This window comes from Pelobates fuscus, chromosome 6, assembly GCF_036172605.1.
Source record: "Pelobates fuscus isolate aPelFus1 chromosome 6, aPelFus1.pri, whole genome shotgun sequence".
In the NCBI taxonomy this organism is placed as follows: domain Eukaryota; kingdom Metazoa; phylum Chordata; class Amphibia; order Anura; family Pelobatidae; genus Pelobates; species Pelobates fuscus.
Genome location: NC_086322.1, coordinates 284,569,953 through 284,578,978, shown reverse-complemented (window position 1 = coordinate 284,578,978; position 9,026 = coordinate 284,569,953).

The following is a 9,026-nucleotide window of genomic DNA, read 5'->3' as shown; positions in this document are numbered from 1 at the left end:
CCTGACGGATGTCGCAAAAAGACGTGTAATCAGTGCTCTACGGAATTGCTAGAGAAAGCTAAGCAGACTGATATGGCATCCTTCCTGGGCTGGTTTGAGGAAAATTTGTCCCAGACGTTTGAGTCTTTTAAAGATTCTGTGAAGAAAGAACCGGCTATACAAGAGAAGCCTAAGAAACGTAGGAGGAATAGATCTCCTTCGGTGTCTGACGTTTCTTCAGGAGAATGCTCTCTTTCTTCGCCTTCTGATATTTCCAGCCTAGCTTCCAGTGTGGAGGAGGGCTTCCCACCAGAAGAGCTGAAAAAATTTATTAAAGAAGTAACATCAGCTGTACAAGAAACGGAACCTACCAAGGGTAAGGTTAAAGGTTTCCCGATGTCACCTAAAATCTTGGATCTCCTTCATAGAGAATGGAAGAATCCTGAAAGAGGTGCATTTATTTCTAAACAATTTAAACTGCTGTTCAAGCTACAGTCGGAAGAAAAGTGGGAAGATCTTCCTAAAGTAGATATTCAGATTGCCCAGCTGTCTAAGAAAACCACTATACCCATTGGCGAAGTCTCAGGACTTAAAGACCCAATGGACAAACGAGCCGAAACTTCATGTAGAAGAATCTTTCAAGCCGCAGGATACCAATGCAGAGCCGGAATTGCAGGTTCAGCGGTTCTCAGGGCTCAGAGCGTTTGGCTACAAGCCCTGGAAGAGTCTCTTATGGGAAAATCAGATGCAGATCCTTCCCATCTTATGTTCCTACTGAAATTATCTAATGAATTTCTTTTGGATGCCTCTGATGAGTCTATTCGTTTAGCAGCAAGAATTATGGGGTTGTCGTCAGTGGCCAGAAGAGCTCTTTCGTACATGGACAGCTGATTCAGCATCCAAGGCTGCCTTGTGTGAATTACCCTTTGAGAGGAACAAACTTTTTGGAACGCCTTTGGAAGACATTATTAAACAAATGTCGGACACAAAGAAAGCCCTACCTCTGGAATCAAGAACGCAGGGATATAAACGATTTCAGTATAAGGGTCAGCGGTCCTTTCGTTACCAAGGGCGGTTTCGAAGGTTTCAAAAACAGGGTGGAAACAGCAGCCAGTGGTCTAGACAAGAATGCAACAGGCAAGACAAAAAGAGGAAGTTTTGACGCCAAAAGAGTGGGAGGACGCCTTCGGTTCTTCGCCCACGAATGGGAAAAGAGTACATCAAATGGGTGGATTATAAGAACAATTTCAGAAGGTTACAGAATAAAGTTTTCAACAAGACCACAACCTTCCTTCCTACTATCAGACTATCCTTCAAGGAAAAAAACAGAAGCACTCCTAACAGAAGCTCTTCTTCTTTTAAGAAAAGATGTGGTAGAGAAGGTGCCCAAACGTTTCAGGGTGTTTACTCCCGCCTGTTCCTGGTTCAAAAACCAGATGGATCCTTTCGGCCGATACTAGACCTAAAACAAGTCAACACCTGCATACCGTACCAGAAGTTCCGCATGGAAAGTATTCTGTCTGTAACGCACATTTTACAAAAAGGAGATCACATGGCAAAGTTAGATTTAAAAGATGCTTATCTACATGTACCGGTTTCAGAATCTTCCCGGAAGTTCCTCAGGTTTGCAGTTCTAACAAGAAAGCGAAGGATTCTCCATTCACAATTCAAGGCTCTACCCTTTGGCCTGTCTTCAGCTCCTCGAGTTTTTACGAAGATCCTGGCACCCGTAGCAGCAGTCTTACGTCTGAAAGGTATCTCGATTGTTCCATACCTGGACGATTGGTTCTTGAAAGCCAAATCGAAACAACTGCTAAAAAATCATCTCAAGATTACTATGAAGGTTTTAAAAGATCACGGTTGGATCCTGAACCTGAAAAAATCCAAGTTGACTCCGTCACGGAGTCTGGAATTCTTGGGTCTTCGGGTAGAATCACAGTCCCTGTCTCTGTTTCTACCAATAGAGAAACAAAGGAGGATCTTAAAAGCCGTATCAAAGCTGCAGAAAAACCTAAGCTCAATCAGGGATGCTATGAGGTTGCTAGGCCTCCTCACTTCTGCAATCCCGGCAGTGGCCTGGGCAAAGGCAGAATCAAAACCATTGCAATGGGACATTCTTTCCCAATGGACACGAAAACAGGAAGATCTAGACTCTCCCTTCCACCTATCCGAAATGGTGAAAAAGCAACTAAACTGGTGGAAAGACAGGAGCAACATTTCAAAAGGCCTATCGTTTGCACAAAAACAGTGGATTACGATAACCACAGATGCTTCCCAGACTGGTTGGGGCGCCCATCTCGGTTCTCAATTCCATCAAGGTCTTTGGAACAGGGAAGAGCGCTTCCTCAAATTTCAGGGAATTACAAGCGGTTTGGAAGGCACTGGTGTCCTTCAGTTCAGTCATCACCAATCGGACGGTGAGGATTCAGTCGGACAACGCCACCACAGTGGCTTATTTAAATCGCCAAGGAGGCACAAAGGTAAAAGCTCTCCAAGATCTCTGCTACCGTATAATGTCTTGGGCCCAAGCGAATCTTCTCGCAATCTCAGCTACCCATATCAAAGGGTCTCTAAACATGATTGCAGACGACCTCAGCAGAAGTCATTGGTCTCAGGCAGACTGGGCGCTATCAAACCAAGTTTTCTTGGAGCTAGTTTCCCGCTTCGACAGGCCAGAGATAGACTTGTTGGCAACAAGGAGAAACCGAAAAGAGATTTGCTTCTCTCCAAGCAGGAGATTACCCAGATGTCCTGGACGGTCTATCGATCCCTTGGAACTTCAACATGGCTTATATTTTCCCTCCTGTCGCTCTTATCCCACGGATTGTTCAGAAGATAAGATGGGAGAAGGCAAGAATTCTAGCAGTCCTGCCCTTCTGGCCAAACAGAAGTTGGTTTTCAGAAGTGGAAAATATGACCATCTCACGTTGGTCTCTCCCAATCTCTTCCACCATATTAGAGAATGTGACTCTTCCCGTAGAAACCCTGGAAATGTTTCACCTGACGGCATGGTTGCTGCAAGGATGATCCTTCAGGGACATGGTCTTTCAGAACAGTTATGTGACGTTTTGTTATTTTCTGTCCGCTTGTCCACTTCGAAAATCTATTTCAGGGTCTGGATGAAATTCAGAACCTGGTGTTCACATCGAAATTCAGAACCTGGTGTTCACATCGAGGTTCGGATCCTGCCAAAACATCTGTCCCGGAAATCCTTTCTTTTTTGCAGGATGGTTTTGAAGCCGGCCTAGGGGTCTCTACACTCAAGGGCCAGATTTCAGCTCTAAGTCACCTCCTGGTTCGTGACATTGCCTCAAACAGGCTTGTACGAAGGTTTATTAAGTCCATACGGTTGAAGAGGCCTCCCAGATTAGTATCTTTTCCTACCTGGGATTTGTCTCTGGTACTTCAAGCCCTTTGTGAACCACCGTTTGAACCGTTGATTCAGGTCCCCATCAAGCTACTAACCTTCAAGACGGCTTTCCTGGTGGCTATCACCTCCGCTAGGAGAATTGGTGAGATCCGAGCTCTAGCTTCTTCTCCGGAGTTCACCATATTTCATCAAGAAAAAGTGGTCCTGCACCCCAGGCCTTCTTTTTTGTCTAAGGTTATCTCTAGTGCTATCCGAGCGCCGGCCCTGCTCTGTGCCTCCATGGGCCGGTGGGGAGATCAAAGATCTCCCTCACCGGCCCACAGGCACTGTTACAGGCGGCCGGTGCTGGGGAGTGAGGCAGGCAGGAAGAGAGAACACCGGTGGAGCTCTAGCCAGCAGCTCCGCCGGGTCCTCTCGCGAGGTCTGAGCGTTGCCGCGGTTACCGCGGCAACGCTTAGATCTCGCGAGATCACCACTGGACCACCAGGGATCAGGCAGAACGGCACCCTCCATGACACCAGGCACCCCCCTATGGAAACCCGGCTTCCCACCCCCTCCCAGGCTAAAGGTAAGAAGGGAGGGGGTGGGATACATCATTTTAGTTTTTATAAATAATAATAATAATAAAAAAATATTTATTCAATAAAAAGTTAACAGACAAAAAAATAGAAACATAGAATGTGACAGTAGATAAGAACACCCTCACACACACACACACACAGCACCCCTCTTACACACACACTACAATCCTCACACACACACACACAGCACACCCAACACACTGCGCCCTTCACACATACAATACGTCCAAATATATATATGTGTTTGGACGTATTGTTTGTGTGAAGGGTGCAGTGTGTTGGGTGTGCTGTGTGCTGTGCGTATGTGTGAAGGGTGCAGCATGCATAATATTATTATTATTGCCATTTATATAGCACCAACAGATTCTGTAGCGCTTTACAATATTATATACTACAGCACCACTACACACATTACGCTCCAGATGCATGCTAGATCCCTTACCCTATTTACACTCTGAATCCTCTATACAAACACACACACAATCTCCTATACACACAAGATCCCCTACACACACACTACATTCCTGACATACAAACTCTGGATCCCCTATGCACACACTACATTCCTTGTAAGCAAACACATACTACATTCTCTAAACACACACTCTTTACAACCCCTACACACACTACAGCCCGTATGCACACACTCGCTACATCCCCTATACACACTATGCCCCCTATAAACACTCGCTACAGCCCCTAGCCCCACATATTACACCACAAACACGAATTAAATTGACCTATTTACACAATACCACACCACAATCAACTTACTCAACACACACGCAATCCCACAAGCAGGCTCCAAACACATGCACCATGGCGCTTTTGTCCTCTGGTATCCCACTTATGGAGACACCAGAGACAAGTTAAAAGCAAACACAGCGCAAGCTTGTTATTCAATTTGCTTGCACTGTGCAGAACAAATACAGAGCCTTTTTCTAATGCTAGAGCTCCTCAGCGGGGCTCTGCGCATTGCACTAATATGCTCACTTTGAGAGGGGGTGTGCTTGTCATTAGTGATGACAAAACATACCCTCTCTGGCCCCGCCCCTTTCTCAGGGGGCCGCTGTGATTGAAAAATGCCCGGGCCGAATTTTTTTCCCAGTCCGGCACTGATGAAATACATTTCACTTACACAATAACGATCTTTGGGATCTGAGAATTTAAATAGTGGGCAATTCTCAACTGTTTACTATTATTATCCCATAAATATCCCCACAGTCTGCTGCTAATTTGCTGGAATGTGTCTGCTGAACGTGAGGCACAGGGTCAAAGTTTACTCAATGATGACGAATAGGGGGCGGATCGAACCGCGTATGTGTTCGCCCGCCGTGGCGAACGCGAACACGCTATGTTCGCCGGGAACTATTCGCCAGCGAACAGTTCAGTACATCACTATGCATGGAATGTTACCGATCCGCACTATGTTATGCTTGTGAATATCCCTATTTTTCTTCTGTACCCCCTTTCATTCTGACCTTCGATGAAAACAATAATAAGATATTTTAAACAAAAAAAAATTGTTCCAGGAGTATCAGCTGCAGTAAATCCTCCAGAGAAGTAGCCTGGCACCCATTAATCAAGTGAGAAGCAGCGCGGTGCATGTGGCAGTCTCATTCGGTATACAAATCTTTATCAGTCTTGCATAATCATGGAATTTCCTATGGTATGCCTCCAGTGTAACTGCATACTGAGCAAGTAGGGCTTCTTTCACTCTCTTATAGTTATTCAGCTCGGCTTCCGCAGCTTTGCCAGATAGATTGCCAGCCAGTATTGAGACCCATTTGGTCTCAGCCACCTTGTGTAGGGCACACTGACATTCGAAGTCGGCCAGGTTCCCGTCGATTTCCCTTTCCGATTCCTAGAAAGCTTTAAATGTTGTAAAGGGTACCCTCCGGATTTCTAGCTGAGGATTCGGGCTTCCTCCAGGAGATGACACCGTTTGTTGCATCTCGATGACTCAAAGCTGGTGCTTGCGCTTTTCCCAGGCGGCAGCGTCGGCATCGGCTAGCACTTTCAGGATCACATCTTGGGATGGATTTAGTCCAAATAGGGCCAACCGGTTTTGGATCTACTTCATCTGTTCGGAGTGCTGAATAAGCCGATGATGCTGAGCTGGCTCTGTCAAGCTCCATCAGTTCGGTTACGAAAGCTGTTTTCGATTTATTACTTGCAATTCCTCCTTGGGCTTACAGTAGTTCTTTCAGGGTATTTCGCCACAGCTGAGCATACCCGATCCCCAGCCGCTGTTTTCTCCAGTAAAACTACGTAATCACTGTCGAGCTCCAGGGAAAGGGGCCATCCCATTGCGGCCACCAGATGTGGCAGGCCAAAATAGTATCGCCACCAAGGATTCCATTTCCCGTATTGTAAAAACTCTTTCCAGATGAAGTAGTGGTTACAGCTAGTATAGCTTTCCCCTTATATATTAGGTGAGACTTAATGCTGAGAGTAGATCTGGTTTATTCAGGCAAAGCACACAGAATTTATACACAGACCTCCAGCATGGGGTTTCCATTCATGGACACATAAACCCGCCTAGGCGTCTCTGTGTCTGGGAGATAACTGAGGACCGGAAGCCGCGCCAACCCATAGCCGACTTGAGTTTCACATCGGTCCTGTTGAAGCCTGTGCGCAAGATGTTACACACGAACGACTGCCAGGGAGTGATTGTTCGGATAAATGTATGTTATCTTTTAACATAAGTAAGTGATTTTATTAATTACAATTTGAGGGACCTGCCTGACAACCCAGGCAGAAAGTCCAGAGAATTTAATTTGCAAGTCCTATATTTAACCATGTAACTTTCCAAAACACCATAAAACCTTTACATTGGGGTACTGTTTTACTCGGGAGCCTTCACTGAGCTCAAATATGAATGTTTTTAAAGATAAAAACATATCATGATGATGATATAATCAGGAAAGTGCATTTTTTGTGTACAAAATACAAAAAAACTAAAACGAATGCTAACTTTGGCCAGGGTTTGTGGCTAAGTGGCTACTTACAAAGACTGAACATACCCCATTTTTAATACCCTGGGTTGTCTACTTTTTCAAATGGTATGCCATGATGGGGTAATTTTCATTCCTGGGCTGTCTTGCGGTCTCTAAGACAACATAACCAATCTGGCAAATTTCAAAAATGGAAATGGGCAAGTCTTATAATTGACCCTGTAGCTTTCCAATGCACCATAAAACCTGTACATAGGAGTACTCTTGTACTGCTGTACAAATATGTGTATGTTATGGCAGTAAAAGCTAACAATATTATGATATTCACAGTTAACATGTCACGCAGAACTAAAAATATAACAACATTTCTTAATTTCTCACACTTTGTTTTAGATTTTATTCATATTACATTATGTTTTATATATAAATATTTGATATGAAATGAAAGCCCTGTTTCTTCTAAACAGAATGTTATCTAATAAGTGTGGGTGCACTTAAAGGACCACTATAGTCACCCAGACCACTTCAGCTCAATGACGTGGGGTGCCAGGTCCCCCAGGTTTTAACCCTGCAGCTGTAAACATAGCAGTTTCAGAGAAACTGCTATGTTTTCATTGAGGGTTAATCCAGCCTCTAGTGGCTGTCTTCATGACAGCCGCTAGAGGCGCATCCGCGGGGCTCAATTCGAAAGTCGCATTGAGCATGCAGAACGTCCATAGTAAAGCATTGAGAAATGCTTTTCCTATTGTGGTGGAATCTCGGTGAAAATAAATTTAGTAGGCCGAGATTGCCACGTGGTATGTGCACGTGCATATGCTGATGTATCGGTCAGTTTGTTGCACGTGGCAACGATACAATCAGTAGTGTACAGAGCATGTGCAGGAATACAGGATATACGAGTATTCCCCTCCTCCATTGTGCTGGGCAAGCCATGTGGTCAAACAGGAATTTAGTCTCTATTCTGTTGATTGGGTAAGAGTACATGTAGGTGGAACTGATTATAGGAGGAGCTATATGTCTATATAAGGTGCCTACACTGTACGATCAGGGCTCAGATTTTAGCTGGTTTTGGTGACATTAGTCCCTCTGAGTCCCGGTCGGTGAATCGGTCCTTCCTGAAGAAACCTGTGTCCATCTCTCTGTGCTTGGCTTCCGTCAGTTTCTCCGGCATCATTTGGTGCATTGGCCAGGAATCTCATCGTTCAACGGTAGCTGAGAGCAGAGGCGTGAGACGGTCTATCTTTGCCCACGCTCCCTACGGCTGCACCCCTGAACTTTTGCGTGGGCCTCCCTTCGTCTCGGCGCCACTGGTCTGTTGTCCAGGAGATCATCGGCCTCTACGTAGTAAGTGCTATGGTGCCCCCGTCGATGAGTGTGAACTCAGGTTCAGGAACGAGGAGGTAAGACGACTACTGTTTTAGACGTTGGACGCACTAGGGGTATTGGATACCGATTGTGCGGTAGGCCCATAAGGGGTTTGTATTGTGTATGGAATTGGCCCCCTCAGTAGAGGGAAAGAGCGAAGGCGCACCGCTCGTAATTAAACACCCTGTAGTCAGCCCGTTTAATCTTGATTTGGAGTCAGGCTGGGTCCTGTGTAAATAGCCCAAGCCTGACACCGGTATCTTGTCTAGACTAGCGTATCTAGGGTGTATATTTTGTTCGCTAGGTCGGAGGGACCGGGTGACTAAGCGGAGCCTGTTGTATATTCTGTCCGCTAGATCTCAACCTATCTTGGCTAAGTGGGAAGGCGTGTAAATTTGAAACCCACTAGACCAGCGGTTCCCAAAGTGTGGGTCGCGACCCACTGGTGGGTCGCAGGGCGATTCCCAGTGGGTCGCGCTGACCCACACATCCAGGGCCGCCGGCTAGTCAGGCAGACTGACACCAGGAGGGAGCCCGGCGGCTTGCCCTGTATGCCGCCGGGCTCCCTCCAGTCAGTCTGCCCAGCAGCTCCGGTCTGCAGCTCCGCCGGGTGCAGAGCTGCAGATCGTGTGATAGGTGTCTCGCGAGCACCCAGAGCATTACCATGGCAACACTCTGGGAGCTCGCGAGACTTTTATTACACTGTCTGCAGCTCTGCACCCGGCGGAGCTCAGACCGGAGAGTTGCCCCACTGGACCACCATGGAGACACTGG